Source organism: Cervus elaphus, chromosome 13 (genome assembly GCF_910594005.1).
Source record: "Cervus elaphus chromosome 13, mCerEla1.1, whole genome shotgun sequence".
In the NCBI taxonomy this organism is placed as follows: Eukaryota; Metazoa; Chordata; class Mammalia; order Artiodactyla; family Cervidae; genus Cervus; species Cervus elaphus.
The window spans coordinates 62,247,507-62,264,833 of record NC_057827.1 but is presented as its reverse complement, the minus strand read 5'-3'; the positions used below and the strand labels follow the sequence as shown (position 1 = coordinate 62,264,833).

Sequence of the window (17,327 nt, the reverse complement as noted above, 5' to 3'; positions counted from 1 at the left end):
TCGGCTGGGCCCTGGGGGCGGCTCGCGTGGCAGGTCCGGAGGGGACTGGGCGGGGCGGGGGCGAGTGTCCGGGCCCCGCCCCGGCCCCGCCCCGCTCCGGAGCCGCCCGGGACGCAGGGAGGAGGAGGGTGGCTCGACCCGGACTGCCCGCGGCGCCGCGCTCCTGCAAGCTCCTGTCCGGGTAAGTGGCGCGGGGTCGGGGGACCAGAACAGGACCGGAGGGTCGGACCCCACCCCGGGGGTCAACACCCACCCCGGGCCAGCCCTGGCGCCTCCCCCGCCAGGAATCGTGATCGCCGAAAGTCAAGGGGACCCGGAGAGGCGCGCCGGGGCGCGGGGGCGGGGGCCCTGGTGTGACAGCTGCGGGCGGGCGCGTATTTTTAGTTTAAACCCAACCGTTCCCTGCCGCCTGCGAAATCCCCGAACGTTTTCGCTCCCCGACTCTGGGGGTTCGGTCCCCAAGAAGCAGCCCGAAAGCCCCGGGCAGCGCGTCCCCGCAGGGTCGGGCGCCGCCTCCAGTCTTCATTCTGCCTCCGCTTGGGGCCAGCGGACCTGTCACTGCGCCGCGTGTCCCCAACCCGGGCGGTGAACGCCGGCAGGAATACCCGCTCCCGGCCACCGCGAGCTCGCTCCGTAGCGTCTGCCTGAGTGATCCCAGGACCGGCGGTGGGAAGGGGAAGTCGCACTCGCAGGCAGGACCGGTTTCATTCAGAATCCCCGGGGCTGTGCAGCCTTGTGCAAGCTTCTCAGCTTCTCTGAGCCTCATCCCTGTATCTCTAAAGGCGGGGAGAGTGAGGCCAGAAATCTCCTGTAGGGCCTGAAGGAGCCCCAAAGGGATGCCGATTCCTCTTAAGAATCTTCAGATCTTGATTCCGAACAGCGGACCTGGTGGATATGGTCCTTTGGTCAACCCATTAATAGTGAGTGCCGTGCACAGCCCACTGACCTCCGCTCCAAAACTCTAAGGCAGGGATTACAACTCGGGTGGGGTGATCATGAATGTCATTGTTTTACCACTTTGGCCCCTTAAGCGCTGGCCCAGGACTGCCCTGGGACCCTCTCCCAGGTTCCTCCTGGCACTACTGGTGGGCCTTTTACAGCCAAGGGCTGCCAGCTGGGGAGCCTGACATGCCCAGAGGGGCATGCCACATTTCTTGGAATGAGGAAAAGAGACAGTGGGGAAAAGTGACTGTCCTAGAAAAGGGGGCATGTCACAAAATCACTGCTTTTCTGAACCTGGCGCCACTGCCTCCTTCAAACCTTAAGAGGAGAGGAAACGGGTCCAGAGAGAGCGAGTGATTTGCCCAGAGCCACACAGCCAAGAACAGAACTTAACTCTGCAAGGGTCCAGCCTCGCCTCCTGCACAACTGGGGGGACAGCCAATGGCTGGCTATCAGGGATCAGGAGCTGGGAGGCAGAGTGGGGAGGTGTGCTGCGCAAACGGGAGGTTTTGCTCTGTTTCCTGGAACTGTGGCCCGCGCGGGACTCTCTGACACGTGTAGCTCTGTGCATTCCTCAGGCAGACGGCCACAGCTGTGCCAAGCCTGCTGGCCCCCGGGCATCGTTTGCAGCCAGAGAGGCCCCTTGGAGGGCAGCTGGAGCGGGTGTGGGCCAGGAAGGCTTATTTCTGGAACTCATTCCTCTCTTGCTGGGGGTCCTGAGGAGAGGCCCCAAGGAGTTGCTGGTGGCTCAGAGGGGGAGTGGTGAGAATCTGGGCTCAGGTTTCTGCCTGGGGGTGCAGGCTGGCCTCTAGCCCCTGCAGGCACCCTTCAGGGGAAGTTTGAGTTCCTTCCGTCTCCATGGGAACAAACCTCTAGCCGGGGCGCTTTGCCTGTTCTGCCACAGCTGGGGACCTGTCCTTGTCTGGGTGGCCTCCGGATACAGAAACCTGGGGCGGGGGCTTTCGGGGGGTTGTGGCTTGGCCGCGGGGTGACCTCCATTCTGGGCAGGCCAGGCCGGGCAGGCCCAGCATCACCTCCAAAGCAGCCTGGAGCCCCTGGGAGCCCCGCAGGCAGAGGGGCCTCCCGTGTGGCTCAGATGTTAGAAATGGGGGTGGATGTGTCAGACTGGCTGGCCCAGCCCTGTGTTAACCTTTCCCCAGCTGTGTGACTGTGGAAACCTCCCTTCACCTTTCAGAGCTTCAGTTTCCTTAGTCGAGAGATGGGATGACTGTAGCGCCTGCCGAGAGAATTAAACGGGACTCGCCTTCAGGAGCGTTCTCTGGGGTGTCAGACTCAGCCCCTGGGAGCAGGTGTCACAGTTTGGAGTGGCGGCGGGGGTTGGTTGGGACACCTGAGCATCCTCCCCCCCTCAGTTCTGCCCTCTTCCCCTTTGCCTTGATGTCTGTCAAATGGCGGGTGGCCTTGGATCATCTCCCTCTGAGCTCTTCCAGCCATGAAAGCTGGTCCTTGACCCAGGCGGAGAGATTAGAGAGGGGCCCGCCAGGGACTCCAGAGGACTCCGGGCTCTTAGGAAGCATTTCCTGTCTCTCACCTCCTAGGATTCTGACTGCAGGCCAGGCTGCCACTCCTGGCCCAGGTACAGATGAGGGGAGAGACTCCTCTGAGGCCAGGAGTGGTGGAGTCAGGATTTGAACTCAGGGCAGCTTCTTTTCTTTTCTTTTTCTTTCTTTAATTGAAGTGTACTTGGTTTACAATGTTGTGTTAATTTTTGCTGCACAGCAAAGTGATTCAGTTATGCATATATATTCTTTTCCATTATGGTTTATCATGAAAGTGAAGTGGAAATGTTAGTTGCTCAGTCGTGTCCGACTCTGTGACCCCCCCCCTCCGCCCCACCCCACAAGCTGTAGCCCACCAGGCTCTTCTGTCCTTGGAATTCTCCAGGGGAGAATACTGGGGTAGGTTGCCATTTCCTTCTTCAGGGGAACTTCCTGACCCAGGGATGGAATCTGGGTCTCCTGTATTGCAGGCAGATTCTTTATCATTTGAGTCACCATCACAGGACGCTGAATTTCGTTCTGTCTGCCATGCAGTATATAACCTTGTTGCTTATCCATTCCATATATAATATATCCATTCCATATATAATAGCTTCCATCTGCCAACCCCAGACTTCCACTCCATGCCTTCCCAGGCCCCTCCCTTTGGCCACCACAGGTCTTTAACTCAGGGCTTGATGCTTTTCACTCCAACCACACAGGCTGTCTCAGGACAATCTTACATGTTAATTATTGGGAGAACAGTACTGATGAGGCAGGATCCAGTTGCCATTAAGATTTTGGCATTTGCTGGAAGAAGTGGATTCCAAACCTTCCCCCCCCCCCCCACCTCCCCATAACATCTAAAAGTGGTCCAGCTGGATCACTGAGAGAAGAAGCTGGGGGGAGCCACTGGAAGTTAGGGAAGTATGTAGCCACCTTCCCCACCCCTGCCCATCCCCCAAGGAATCTTTGCTTCAAGACTTAGGGATGAATTCCCTTGCAATGAGCAGCTAGGAAGTACATGGGGGACAGTCCTGGCAGCGGAAGCCTTGATTTTGTCATCTCTACAACAGAGTTAAGAGGTCCCAACACCTCCCTGTGGGATTGCTGGGAGGGTGAGTGAGACAATTGAGGACAACGCTCAGCAGAATGCCCAGGACGGTGGGAACAGGCCAGAAAGAGGCATTATCCTGGTTTTCATTAATGCTAATCCTCCTAATGTCATTGTAACAATGTAGTGTGGCCTGTACCTCTCGCTTGGATTTCTGGGCTGCAGATTTGGCAAAGGGAATCCTAGCGTCCCCAAAATACTTTGAAAGGCTCAGGGGAAAGGCAGAGAGCCACTCAGGAAATTAGGAAGGTCGAAACACAAACACACTAACACGAGTTGTTGAGCGACATATATACATGAGATGTGAAATGATGGCAAAGAAGCAAGAAAGTGATTACCTTGAATAAAAGTCAAGTGTCTCCTTGGGTTGGGGAAGAGGAGATTGGGATTGAGAGGATCATGGTGGGAGGGGGTGGTTACTAGGGAAGTCACTTTGTAATTGCTTGTGAGTACAGGTGTATTTCATGCACTCCTCTCTACATAGAGAGTGTTTCACAAATTTAAGCAGGTAAAAAAAAGGCAAGGGAATGATAATGCAAACAGTCTTTGATAGGAGGAGAGGGTACAGGCTCAGTCAGCTCCCTTCTCAGTGCGATTTCCTGTTTCTGTGGGCTTGTGGGCCTTTTTTAAAAATATTTTTTGGGACTTCCCTGGAGGTCCAGTAGTTAAGTAGTTAAGGCTCCATGCTTCCACTGCGGGGAATATGGGTTTGATCCCTGGTTAGGGACAAAGATCCCGCATGCTGTGTGGCCATAAATAAATTTTTAAAAATTTATGCTTCATCACTTACGAAATAAGAAATACATTATATACATATACAATGTGTATAATGTGTATGTATATAATATATATACATTGTATACATATAACAATGTATATCATATATATATTTACATTATATATATATATACACACAATGTGTGCAATATATATGTATATAATATATATACATTATATACATATACAAGGGCTTCCCTGGTTGCTCAGCTGGTAAAGAATCTGCCTGCAGTGCAGGAGACCTCAGTTCGATCCCTGGGTTGGGAAGATCTTCTGGAGAAGGGAATGGCTACCCACTCCAGTATTCTAGCTTGGAGAATTCCATGGACTGTATAGTCAATGGGGTCACAAAGAGTCGGACATGACTGAACGACTTTTACTTTCATATATCAGATCATACATACAAATAAAATTAGAAGAAAATATGGACAGTTTTCACAAAGATATCTTAGAAAATCAGTCTTCCCAGATTCAAATGTTATTCTGGCTGGATTTATTTATTTATTTTTTTTTTTCTGGCTGGATTTAAAAAAAGTGAAACTGACACAAATCCTGTTGTATAGCAGACATATGATTTCTCATTGAGGAGCAGTAACCTCCCTCTTCTGAAGTCCTAACAAGAAAGTGACCCTTAATGCTCTACATCTCAGATGATCAACAGGAATTTTTACAGCCCTGGTCTCACGAATTGTGCTCCTGAGTCAGAGAATCCTGACTTGTTTAGCCTGGCGGAACCTCGGGTGCCCTGGACCCATCTGCTGGTCTCACGGCTGAGGGAATGCAAGGCACATAGTTAGAGAAGACAGTTTGCTGCCACACCTGTGTGACTCTTACGAGGACACCACCCACCACACCTGCGCTGCTATTACTGCAAGGGCCACTGCCTCCTCCTCCAGGCAGGGAAACCAGGAGTGGTGTATCTGAGATTAAACTGATGCGATCGTTTTAATTTTAACAAGTCGGAAGAGAGCTACAACATGTGATGACCGCAGCACTTCCAGGGCTTAGGTGGACAGGAACATCATCAAAGGAAATTTACAAGCAGTGCCTTTCCTCCTGGAGGCCCTCTTAGGGCTCTCCTTACTCCTCCTGCTCTTTGCAGGGAGCGCTTGGTATATTTGTAAGTTACCAAAGCAATTTAGTGCCATGGATGTGGTGATTCCCATTTTTCAGATGGTGACATGTTCAGAGATGCTGTCTTGCCTCAGATCACATAGCAGGTGTGTGATGGGGCAAGAGTTTCACCCCAAGGGAGAACTAAGGAGACTACCAAGAGACTTTTAAAAAAATGTGCTGTGTATGAGGACGGCTTTCACTCCTCAGAAGCCAGAGCCCTCCATAGCCCGGCCTGGTGGCCTCAGATCCAAGGAGGCTCTGGATGTGGAAGGCTCTAACCACCAGGCTTCCCGCTTTTCAGCCAAACTTACTCTCTTTGTGACAGGGCAGGGGTGTGCTGAGAATGGGGGAAACCATCCCATCTTGGGACCTGGTGATTCCTGGCCACCTTCCCTCTGCCCAAATCAAAGATGTTCTTCTGTGTATAGAGGTGTCTGTCCTGACCAACGGGACTCAGGGTGGGTGTCCCAGGACTGAGGCTTTAGGGGTTGGCTTTCCCTGGAGGGAGCCCTTGTTCCTGGACATGGATGTTCACCTGGGCAGCGGGGACCTGGGGTCAGATCCCAGCCCTGCTCTGTGTCCCGGGTCAGTTGGAGCTGGTCGATGGGGCTGGGGATACCTCCCTGTAGGGCAGGGCTTTTGTGAGGACCCGATGAAAGAACTTGACACAAGGAAGGTAGCCTAGAGACTAGGAAACAAACCCTTAATGCGCGACCCTGGAGAGCGTGAGTGTGCAGTGTTCAAGAAATATTTAGCAGCAACAGCTGCACTGGAGAATAAAAAAATGCCGGAACCAGCCAGAACCTGAGAGAGAATCTCACAGGAGCCCATCATTTTACCTTTGGGGAAACTGAGTTGCCACTGAATCTCCAGAAGTAGTGACTGGCCCGTGTCTCACATGCCTCAGGGCCCATCTGGGACCCGAGACGGTGTCTTCTGGCCCCTGGACCCATACCCTTTCCCCTACAACCACCTTCCCTAAACGCCTGCTTGTTGTAACACAGTTCGGGATGGTTGCACGGTGAAGATGGGGAGGCTGATCTTCTGGGTTAGGTCCACCTGGAATTGGCGGGGGTGGGTGGGGGTGGGCACCAGGGGGCCCTGCCTCTGGTTGAACTCTTAAGTCAGGAGTTTTATGTGAGACCTGGAAAGGTCTGCACACCTCCCTAGTGACATTTGCTGAAATAATGCAGCAGGACTGACTCACTGCAGGGGGTGGGGTGGGGGTGGGGGCCCTCTTTCCTTGTTATTGCAAAGAGTTGGCCTGTCTGTGATGATGCGAAGGGCTTGCCATTCACAGACCTACTTGACCTTCAGCTGGGCCAGTCTCTGTTTCCTGCTCTTTAACCTTTAAAATGGGAGGTTGGAGTTAGAAGATCTCTAAGGTGCCTTGACCCTGTAGTAGGAAGTGGCAACCCACTCCAGTATTCTTGCCTGGAAAATCCCAGGGACGGAGAAGTCTGGCGGCCTGCAGTCTGGGGTCACAAAGAGTCATACACGACTGAGCAAGGTATCTTAAAGTTTGGATGTTTCCTCTCATCCAGGAACCACAGCCTCGCAGTAGGTGTTTGGGGACCTTCAGCCTGGCAGCTACAGTCTGCCCCCTTTCTCCCACCAGGAGAGGCCAGGTCACTTAATCAGGTGATTCCTGCTTATCTGCTTCCAGTGAGCCCCTTGACCTAAGGATTAAGTCCCAGGCCTCCAGCCTACGGGCTGACATTTCATGCTTTCTACCACTGGGCTACCTCTAGGTCCCAGGAGGTCCCATACCTATCCTCATCTTTCCCACCTCCAGACCTATGCTATAGCGGTTACCTCTGCCCAGCTGTTACCTCCCCAGCGAACACCTGGCTAGACCTCACCTCCTCTGAAAAGCCATCCTCAACCATTCAGACAGGTTCTGTTTTCATGGTCTCATTACACTTCACACGTGATAGATAATTTTCATTTTTCATGTCTGATTCCCAACTAGCTTAGGACCTCCTTGAAGGCAGGGTCACAGGATTATTCTCACATCCCAGCCAGAGAGAGCGGGCTTATTATTATTTAATGAAAAGGTTTACAACATAAAATAAGATCTTACAAACTTGAGGGGAGCTGATGCTCACAGCACCCCTGAATGAAGTGGGCAGGGCACATCAGAGTAATTCCCAGGACACAGAAGAGAAAGGTGGGTTCCGGAGATGTGACCTGAGGCTGGGGAGAGATGGTGGCACCTGCCGGCTCCCTTTGTGGCCTTCCTCAGGGCCTTGATTGTTGTTGTTCAGTCGCCCAGTCATGTCCACCTCTTGGTGACCCCATGGACTGCAGCACGCCAGGCTTCCCTGCCCATCACCAACTCCCGGAGCTTGCTCAAACTCATGTCCCTTGAGTCGGTGATGCCATCCAACCATCTCATCGCCTTGTCACCCCCTTCTTCTCTTCCTGCCATCTCCTTGGAGAACAGTCCCCTTGCCTGGCCTCTCTGGGGACTGGCCTCGGAGCTCTGGGCACATCCCTTGGCTTCTCTGGGACACAGACCTGCTGTTCATTGTCTCTGCTCTGCATGCCCAGCATTGCCCACTGGGTCTTCCTTCCTGCTCCTCCCTCTGCCTAAAGAGTGCCTCCTCCAGACCTTTCAGGGAGGCTGCTCCTTTTCATGGAAATCTCACCCACAGCCACACCCTCCAGGAGACTGTCCTGCCCACCTGGTAAGCCTACCCAGTCCCCAACCCCCACACCACTCTGCCCTATCTCCCTGTTTCTTTGTCTCTCTAGCGCTTATCACTACCTGAAGTTATCTAAGTTATTTACTTACCATGGAGCTTGTCTTCTATCTCATCTAACTGAAGACTCCTGGAGGGTGAGATTTTTTTCTGTCCTGAGAGCAGTCTGGTCATAGTAGCAGCTCGACACACCTTTACGGAATGGAAGAATGAATGGATCAATGGATGAATGAAGGTCTAAGCTGATGGAGTCAGGGTACCCTGTGAGCTGCCTCACCTGGTTATCTGTCAGTTAGCATCCGTTTAGCCCTTACAAGGGCTTGCCAGGTGGCACTACTGGCAAAGAACCCGCCTGCCAATGCAGGAGACATAAGAGGTGCAGGTTCCATCCCTGGGTCGGAAAGATCTGCTGGAGAAAGGCATGGCCACTCCAGTTTTCTTGCCTGGAGACTCCCATGGACAGAGGAGCCTGGAGGGCTACAGTCCATAGGGTTGCAAAAAGTCAGACAGGACTGAAGCGACTCACCACGCGTGCAGCCCCTTCCTGAAGACTGTGTTTTCTCTGTTTTCTCAACAGTCCCATGATGTGTGCTCCGATAGTACCGTTTACAATGAGGTTGACTCACCTGTCCTCAGCTAGCTATCAGCGGAGTTAGGAACTGAACTCAGATGATCTGATCCCAGGGCTGAGGCATCAGTCTGCATTGGCCTTTCCGGGCTGGGCGTACGCTCTGGGCGGGACGTGGTGAGTCAGACCCAGAGTTCAGGCCTCCTTACCAGGCTTCTAGTTCTTTCTCTGCAATCCCCAAAGGCTTTCACATTGCCAGGCCATTCCTCAAAGGAAACCCAACCTGAGTGGCCAGCGTCATAAGGGTCCACGAATGCCACAGGTTCCCCAGAGGTGGGACGCGCCTTGGAGCACCCTGCGCTGCCCACACCCTTTTACAGCCTGGACCCGAGAGCTGTCGAGAATTTGGTGACCACAAGCCGGCGGTTGTCGTAGGTTGGACGCGAGCCAGTTTGGGGTTGCTGGGTTAAATTCCTTTCCTCAGAACCAGGCAGCCATTGAGCCTGGTTTGCATAACTTGCCTATTTATCTGTTTGTTGATTTCAAACTCAACTTTGCTCAGAAGTATTTTTAGGACATGGATTTTTGAAGAAGTCCATTTTTGTGGTGTCTCGTCTCCACTTCCTTCTGGATAAAACCACCTGAAGGCCTCGGTCTTTGCTTGGCGACGTGCTCCCTTGAGGAGGGGAGGGGTTGGTCCCCAGAAGTTCCTCTACTTGTCTGCTGTTGGAAGCACCTCCTAGCTGGAGCCGACTTTGCTTCAGGAGCCGTAGAGGCACATGTTTGTGGCTGAGATCTGGGCCCTTCGGCCTGGAAGCCGCTCTCCTTGGGCAGCCACGTCCCTTCAGTTTGCCTGAGTGAGATGAGCATGTCCTTGACCTGGGCGGGAGGAGTCTGGCTGGGGAGGTGGGTGCCTTAGACAGCCCCATTCCTGGGACCATGTCTCAGAGAGCGCAAAGCTCGGGGAGCTGGGAGGGGGCCCATAGTGAACCCTTTAATTTTGTCCTTTGGGGCCTCAATACCCTTCTCGGTTGGGCTTCCCTGGTTCAGATGGTAAAGAATCTGCCTGCCAATTCAGGAGACGTGGGTTCGATCTCTGGGTTGAGAAGATCCCCTGGAGAAGGGAATGGCTACCCACTCCATTATTCTTGTCTGGAGAGTCCCTTGGATAGAGGAGCCTGGTGGGCTACCGTCCATGGGGTCGCCAAGAGTCAAGACACAACTGGGCAACTAACACCCCTTCTCTGTAAAGTGGGAGCACGCGTGCTACACTCCTAATTGCGCTTGGTATGTGTGAGCCTGAGTCATGAGCTGCAAAGGGATCCTTAATCAATGGTTTAGCCCACAGAGCAAGGTGTCACCTGCCTTCCTATGCAGTGGAGAGTTAGACCTTCTACTTTGCCTGATTTTCCCTCTGCTCCTTGCCCTGAGGTGTGGGGCCAACAGCCTGGAATGGTGGAATGAGACAGACCTGGGCTGGGACCCTGATCCTGCCACCTGCAGTGTGGTCTTGGCAAGTCACATAAGCCCCGTGGGCCTGGCTGATTCGACGGTCCAAGGGGGCTGGTCATACCCTCCCTGCAGAGCTGCTGTGAGGGCCTGACGTGGTCACAGCTGGACGAGGCATTCCCAGCTCCACGCTAGTGCTTAGTCCTGGTTCCAGTCATTTCCTTCTCCAGCCTCTCTGAGCACTCCCTGTTGCCCCGGTGCTCCCTTGCTGGGAGGGGACTTTGGTGACTGTGTGGGTCACTTGGAAGTGAGCTCGGCACTTCCCCCGCCGTCCCCCTGGCACTGGGGCTCGTTGGACCTGGCGCAGCTGCTGGTGAGTCAACCCAGGCTCAGGTGTTCTTGGCCGAAGTCCATCCGTGGGTGCGTGAGCGGTTGGAGTGGAGCCAGCCGAGGCTGTCGACTTCAGAGGACTCTTAGGGTGTACAGGGTGCAGACAGCATTCCTCAGTCTTTCATTTTCCCTCCCAAGGTCCCAGCCATTCCTAACAGCCAGTGCAATCTTGTTCTTTCATAGAATCAACTATGGGAAAAAAGTCAATGTCACCACTCCAGTTCCATTTGTCCTACTCCCGGCCCGACCTCGGGGTCCTTCTCAATACAGCACAGGGGCTCAAACTAGGTCAGAGCTCTGAGTTTGGATGCGGGAGGCAGGGGCTACCTGTAATTTACAGGATGCCTGTGGCGCAAGTTCAGAGCACAGGTGACGTAATTCCCTTTTCCATCTTCCTTTTGACTTTTTCTTTTAATCTTTCTGATTATCTGATATTCTTATAATCACCTGGATGCCACCTTAGGCTAATGGGTGACTCTGTGGACTTGGGGTTGCTTATCTGTATTTTGTAAAAGCTTCCCATGTGGTACTGTTGCACCGGAATGGTTGGGAAGCACTGGATTTTGTACGGAGACCATCTCGGTGTGGAGCTGGTCCGGTCTGACACCTCTCTGACACTTGTCCATCTCTCTCCATGCCCTGACTACCAGATAGAGTTATATAAACTGTGTTTATATTCATTGCATTTATTCCTTTTGATGTTCTATGCATGGCAATTGATTGTCACCCTGGCTTTCTATTTAAGGTAAAAATAAAAGGTCCTCTCTTAAAATAATTTTAAGTTTCAATGGGTTAAATGTTTTACAAATGAATAGTGCAGGCATCCCCAGATGTGGCCCAAATCATGGATGTGATACACAAATGGCCAAAATGTGTGAAAACATGGAACTAAATGACTTTGAAGGGCCCCTCAAGGCCTGATGTCCTGATAGATCCAAGGGGCGCTCACCATAGCTGCCTAAAAAGATGGACAGATGACCTGGTAGTTTTCATACCGGGGAGTGGACTGGAGGGTGTCTATGCATAGCAAAAGGGTCCCACTGTCTTACTTTACTCAGTGGCCCCCCCTCCCGCCGCCAGACAGTTCACCTAGTGCTCTATTGCAATGCATGTGTCCATCACTACCTCCCTCAATCCGAGAGGAAACCTGGGGAGTTCCCCATCCAGTATTCCAAAGAAGATAGTGCTAAGTCGTGTCTGACTCTTGCGATCCCATGAAATGTAGCCTGCCAGGCTCCTCTGTCCATGGGATTCTCCAGGCAAGAACACTGGAGTGGGTTGCCATTTCCTTCTCCAGGGGAACTTCCCAACCCAGGAATTGAAACCAGGTCTAGCACTTCACCAGGGCTATTTTCCTGGAGACCTTGCTACCAGCAGGTACCAGGTTTGGAGACCAAACCTGGTGAGTGCAAACTTACCATGATCTTGTTGTGGAACTCAGCTTCAGCTGCTCATCCCTGAAGAATCCAGTACTGAGAGACAAGTATTGTATAAAAGGAAAGATGCTTTTTAGAGGAAGCCGACAATCTTGGGGAGAAGGTGGACTCACGTCCCAAAGAACTGTCGGCCAGGGGCAGAAACTTCTAAAGGGGGGTTTCAGAGGTGCACATGAGGTGGGGGGCTATATGCAGAGCAGTACAGTCAGCTCTGACAATCATCTTGAAAGTGGTCATGTGATGGTCTGATCAGCATTATCTTGACTGATTTAAGTACAGTTAATTTTCAGTTCCAGGGTCAGTTCCCTTTTTCTTTCTTCTCTCTCTCTTTCTTTTTTTTTTTTTGGCAAGCTACATGGCTTGTGGAAACTTAGTTCCCCAACTAGGGATGGAACCCGCATCATTGGCAGTGAAAGTGTGGAGTCCTAAACACTGGACCACTAGGGAATTCCCAGTTTGTTCCCATTTTCTTGAGGTCGGTACTGGGAATTGTGGAAGATAGATCAACTTCTGTCATGGTTACAGGCTGGTCATTGTGTAATTAACTTCTTCCACCTGATGGTGTTTCAGTATCTCAAGGCTAAAGCCTTTAAAAAAAGCTCAAAAGCTTTAGCCTCTCTGAGCCTCAGTCGTTTCATCTGTAGAGAGGCAATAGTAGTGAGAATGACCACATCAAGGAAATAAGTGTTACGAGACTTAGCTCACTCCTGGCATGGAGCACACCCTTCAGAAAGGTTAGCCTTGGCTATTTCCTTTCACTTCCATGGAGTTCAAGAGTACAGGTGGCTGGGAACGCTTTATTCCTTTATCAGCAACCCTGCACAGTAGATTTTATTTGGCACTTTATGGAGGAGGAAGCTGAGGGTTAGTTACTTAGTTCGTTTGTCAGCAATATCAGGTCTAGCATAAAGAGGGGAGGAAACTGATGGGAGAACTCCTGGGCTGGCTGTGGAAACTTGGGCAGGTGGCTTAGCCCAGAGAAGTTACAGAGCTCGTCCAAGGATGCAAGCTAACATTAAATGGTAGAGTAGAAGATGGTGTCTTGAAAGATCTATCTAGCTTTTTCTATTTGACGCCCTTGCAGGGGACCAGAGAGAGAATAAATCTAGTTTCTTTAGGGTCATGTTGGAGATGGTTAACTTAATCATCTTTTCCTTTGGAGTTGGACTCTAGTAACTCCTCCATACTGTGCCTCAGATTCTTGGGGAGACCAGCCTCACTCAGGGGACCTCACGGCCCTCCAGCAGCTTGGGGAGGCACCAGGCCGAGGGGCTCTGTGAATATCTTAGGGGATATTTTGTTGCTCTGCATGGAGCTCTGGTTTAGAAGCCCCAGCCTGGAAATAGGCATCCGTGCAAGACTTTTTAAGTTTTTCTGAGTCCCCTTGGGAGAGAACATCTGGTGTGTGTCCCTGCAGGGCTAGTGGGGAAGGTTCTAGAAGGCAGGATGAAGAATGGAATCATTAGGGTCTTGGGAAGTAAATACCAGAGGTGGGTTCCTGACCAGTTTTGTGCCTTGGTTTTCACTTCTGTAAAATGATGATGGAAAAGGCAACATTAGCTGCCTGTTGCTTGAGCTTAGCACATGTGTTGGGCGCCTACAGTGGGTCTCTGAGTACTAAAGGAAGCCTAGGGAGGAAGCTGACCTTGGATCGGGGAGGCTTCTGGCGATAAAACTCAGACAAGGGCATCAGTGAAGGGATCCGAGAGCCTGCAGCCCCTGGGGGAGGTGGACTGATCCGAGGAGGGAGGACACACAGGCCCTGGGCTCGCCCGTCACTGTGGCCTCTGCTCCCTCTCAGTAACCTGAGAAAAGCTGTGCTTGACACAGGCTGGTGGAAACCCAGCCCTGACCTGTGAGCGGCTGAGAGGTTTGAGGGGGAGGGGTGTCGGGGGTGTGGGGGGAGGGGTGTTGGGAGGGGACCTACAGGTGGAAGTGTGACCAGCTGTTCCCAGTTTGCCCAAGACTGAGGGGTCTCCGGGGATCCAGGAGTTTAGGGGCTAAAGCCAGGGAAGCCCTGGGCAAACCAGGACAGGTGGGTCCCCCTAGATAGTCAGAGTCCTGCTATCCTGACTGCAGCTCTGGGCAGCCTGGGTCATGATGGGCAGTGAGCCCCTGTGCACAAAAGGTGATGGACTCTGCTGTCCCCACGTCTGTGAGCACGTGAAGGCAGGAGCCACCCTGTCCTCCGGCGGTCCCTGCCTGTCCCCGCGCACAGAGCGGTTAGTAAATGCTATAGGGATGAAGGACTGAGAGCTGAGGGTCTCTGCCTTCAGTTCCTCCACGCTGGGGACAAAGCACTCAGCTGCGGGCTTCCCCGGTGGTCCCGTGGCTAAGAATCTGCTCGCCAAGGCAGGGACACAGGTTCGATCCTACGTGCCGAGGGGTCACTAAGACTGTGGACCACGACTACTGAGCCTGTGCTCTAGGGCCTGGGACCCGCCACAGCTGAGCCCACGTGCCACAACTACTGAAGGCTGCGTGCCCTGGAGCTGCAACAAGAGAGACCACCGCAGTGAGAAGGCCGTGCACCGCGAGAGCGTAGCCCCTGCTTGCCACAGCTAGAAAAGGCCTGCTCTTAGCCATGAAGACTTAGCACAGAAAAAAAAAAAAAAATTACTCGGAAGCCAGTTCATGCTTTGCTACTTTGCATGTGCTGTTCCCTGTCCTGCAGGCCCTTCCCACCCTCGGCAGTCTCACCACGCTGTGTCCCCTGTGAGCAGAACCTTAACCCCGTAATTTCTCTGTTCGTGCATCTTTCCCCCTGACACGTGGTGAGCTCCCCAGGGGAAGATCCTAGCTTCGTGTCTTCTCTGCTGCACCACTTGGCACCTGGAAAGGTTTCTTGAACAAATGAATGGCGCTGGATGCACATAGAAGAGATTCATTCATTCGCTCACCACCTCCTTGCTGAGTGCCTACCGCACACCAGACGCTATCCTAGACAGAGGGATGGGAGAGTGGACACAACTGGATATTTTGCTCTGATGGAACTTACATTCTAGAAGGTTCTAGAATCAGCAGCCTTCAACCAGCAAGCGATAAGTAAGCAGACCCCATCGGAGGTCACCTGCTCTGAAGAAGATGCAAAGGAGAAGCGGCATCACCCAGCCCTGGCCAGCTGCTGGCGGGCTGGAGGCCGCAGGTCCGTGGAGGGGAAGTAGTTCAGGCCCAGCGCGTGTGGCTTGCCTCCCGTGGACGCAAAAAGGACGCACCTTCCGCTGGGTGGTGGCAGCCCTACTGTTGAGTGTGGTCAACTCAGGAGGGTGGCATTTGCCTTTCATGCAAAGCTGGTAGGCCGTCAGTCCCTGCAAGAAAATCCACTAAAGGGGACTTCTCTGTTGATCCAGTGGTTAAGGATCCACCTAGCAACACAGGGGATGTGGGTTTGATTCCTGGTCGGAGAACCAAGGTACCACTTGCCGTGGAGCATCTGAGCTGGAGAGCCACAGCTAGAGAGTCCATGTGCGGCAACGAGAAACCCCACGTGATGAAATAAATATCCCCACGGCGGCTACTAAGACCCGATGCAACCAAAGAAATAAATAAATGTCAAAAAGGAAAAAAAATCCACCAAAGCCAGCATTGTGCAAGAGGAAGGAAACGCAGTTTAGAAGGCCACGTGGTGTTTTTGTGCCTGGTGGGGGAAGCCCCGGGTGTTTGCCTTGGGCCCTCGTGGTGGGAGTTCAAAGAGCCAGGCTCACGTGCTGACCGCCCCTCTCCCCCGCTGGGTGGGTGACCTTGCCCGGCAGCAGGAGGCGGGCTGGGGGCTCTGCTCAGGGATTGTCAGAGAGCCCAGCTTCCTCCGGGGAGAGGGATTAAGCCCCCTCCCATCACGACCATAAGGAGGGAGATAAGTCTGGGACTGCACACAACAATAGGGTATTGTCTGCTGGGGCTGACGGGGAGCTCAGCCCCAGACACAGGCCTGTTCAGGCGGGAGGAGTGGAGTCCAGGAGGGCCAAGCCCCGCTTCCCCGGGAGACACGCTGTTCCCCAGGGCCCCCCGTGGCTTCTCCCTGGGTGCTGGTAGTTCCTGGTGCTGATGTCCAAGGGGGCAGCTCTGCCTTTACAAGGACGTGGCTGACCCCCTCACGATGCCCTCCCCTGCCTCACCCCGGAGAGCGAGGAGCAAGCGAGTCCCCAGGGCCGATGCCCTTGGCTTTACAGAAATACATCGTGAATCTGGCGCCTGAAGCTCTGGCAGGAACCGGCCTGTGCTAATTATAATCTGCACAGCCTGCTAACGGTTGACCTTGGACCCCAGGGAGGCGAAGACTCCTGGAGGAAGGTCTCAGGGTGCTCTGAGGCGTCCAGACGCGAGGCAGGGGTTCGTGGTGCAGAGGTTGGGCTCTTCTGGACTCTTCAGGGGACACCGCTTTGCAGCTCCGGCAGAAGGGGGATGGTTTTAAACTCCCGGGCTCTGCTGAAGGACTGTTGGATTGCCTTCTGTGTGACCTTGGGCAGGTCATGTAAGCACTTTGGACCTTGATTTCTTTATGTAAAGAAGACCGCCATTCTTACTTAACGGGAGTTGGGAGACCTCCATGAGCTGTGTGCAAATGCCTGACACGGGGACTGACAGCTGGTAGATGCTCAACAGTGTTAGTTCTCAGCCTGTTACCCTCTGAAAAAATCCTGGAGGGCTTCCTGAAGGTGGTGATGTGGCGCTGATGAGAGAATGCTGGCAGGCAAAGAGGAGTTCTAAGGGGAGAAGCCGCATGGTGTGTACAAGGAGCCCCAGGCAGCGTTGGCTCAGAAAGAGGAGGTGGAAGGTGAGGCTGCAGAGATGGATGGAAAAGGACCACAACTTTCCCAGGATGCATTGTGGACTTTCTCAGGTGTGGGCTGTGGAGCCCTGGAGGGATTAAGTTAGAAAGGCCTGTGACTCTGAACCTTAGATGCCAAAAAGAGAGGACTGTGGGCCTTCTACCTCCTCAAGGCTGGCCAGGAAGAAGCAGGCTGGTGCCTGAGCCCCTACAGGGCCGTGGATCTCCCGGATCAGCCAGTGCAGCTCCAACAACTCACTTGCTCTGAAAACTCCCATTTGGAACAAACCTAGTTTCCTGATGGCTCAGATGGTAAAGAATCTACCTGCAATGCAGAAGACCTGGGTTCGATCCTGGGGTTGGGAAGATCCCTTGGAGGAGGGCATGGCAACCCACTCCAGTATTCTTGCCTGCAGAATTCCATGGACAGAGGAGTCTGGTAGGCTATACAGTCCATGGGGTCCCAGTGTTGGACACGACTGAGCAACTAACATTAATTAACTAATGCCAACTGCCTTCCTTAGACTGTTCTTCTCACAACTGGGGTGCTATTTACTTAAAAA

At 53.0% G+C, this 17,327-nt stretch overlaps 1 protein-coding gene across 1 annotated transcript in view; it reads left to right on the top strand.

The window, feature by feature from the left end:
* The first annotated feature begins 56 nt into the window (after positions 1-56).
* SYNE3 (spectrin repeat containing nuclear envelope family member 3) overlaps positions 57-17,327 on the top strand; it is a 100,183-nt gene continuing 82,912 nt past the window's right edge. The window contains exon 1 of the mRNA XM_043921244.1: positions 57-181. The gene's annotated coding sequence lies outside the window, so the exon portion shown is untranslated. The remainder of the gene's footprint in view (positions 182-17,327) is intronic.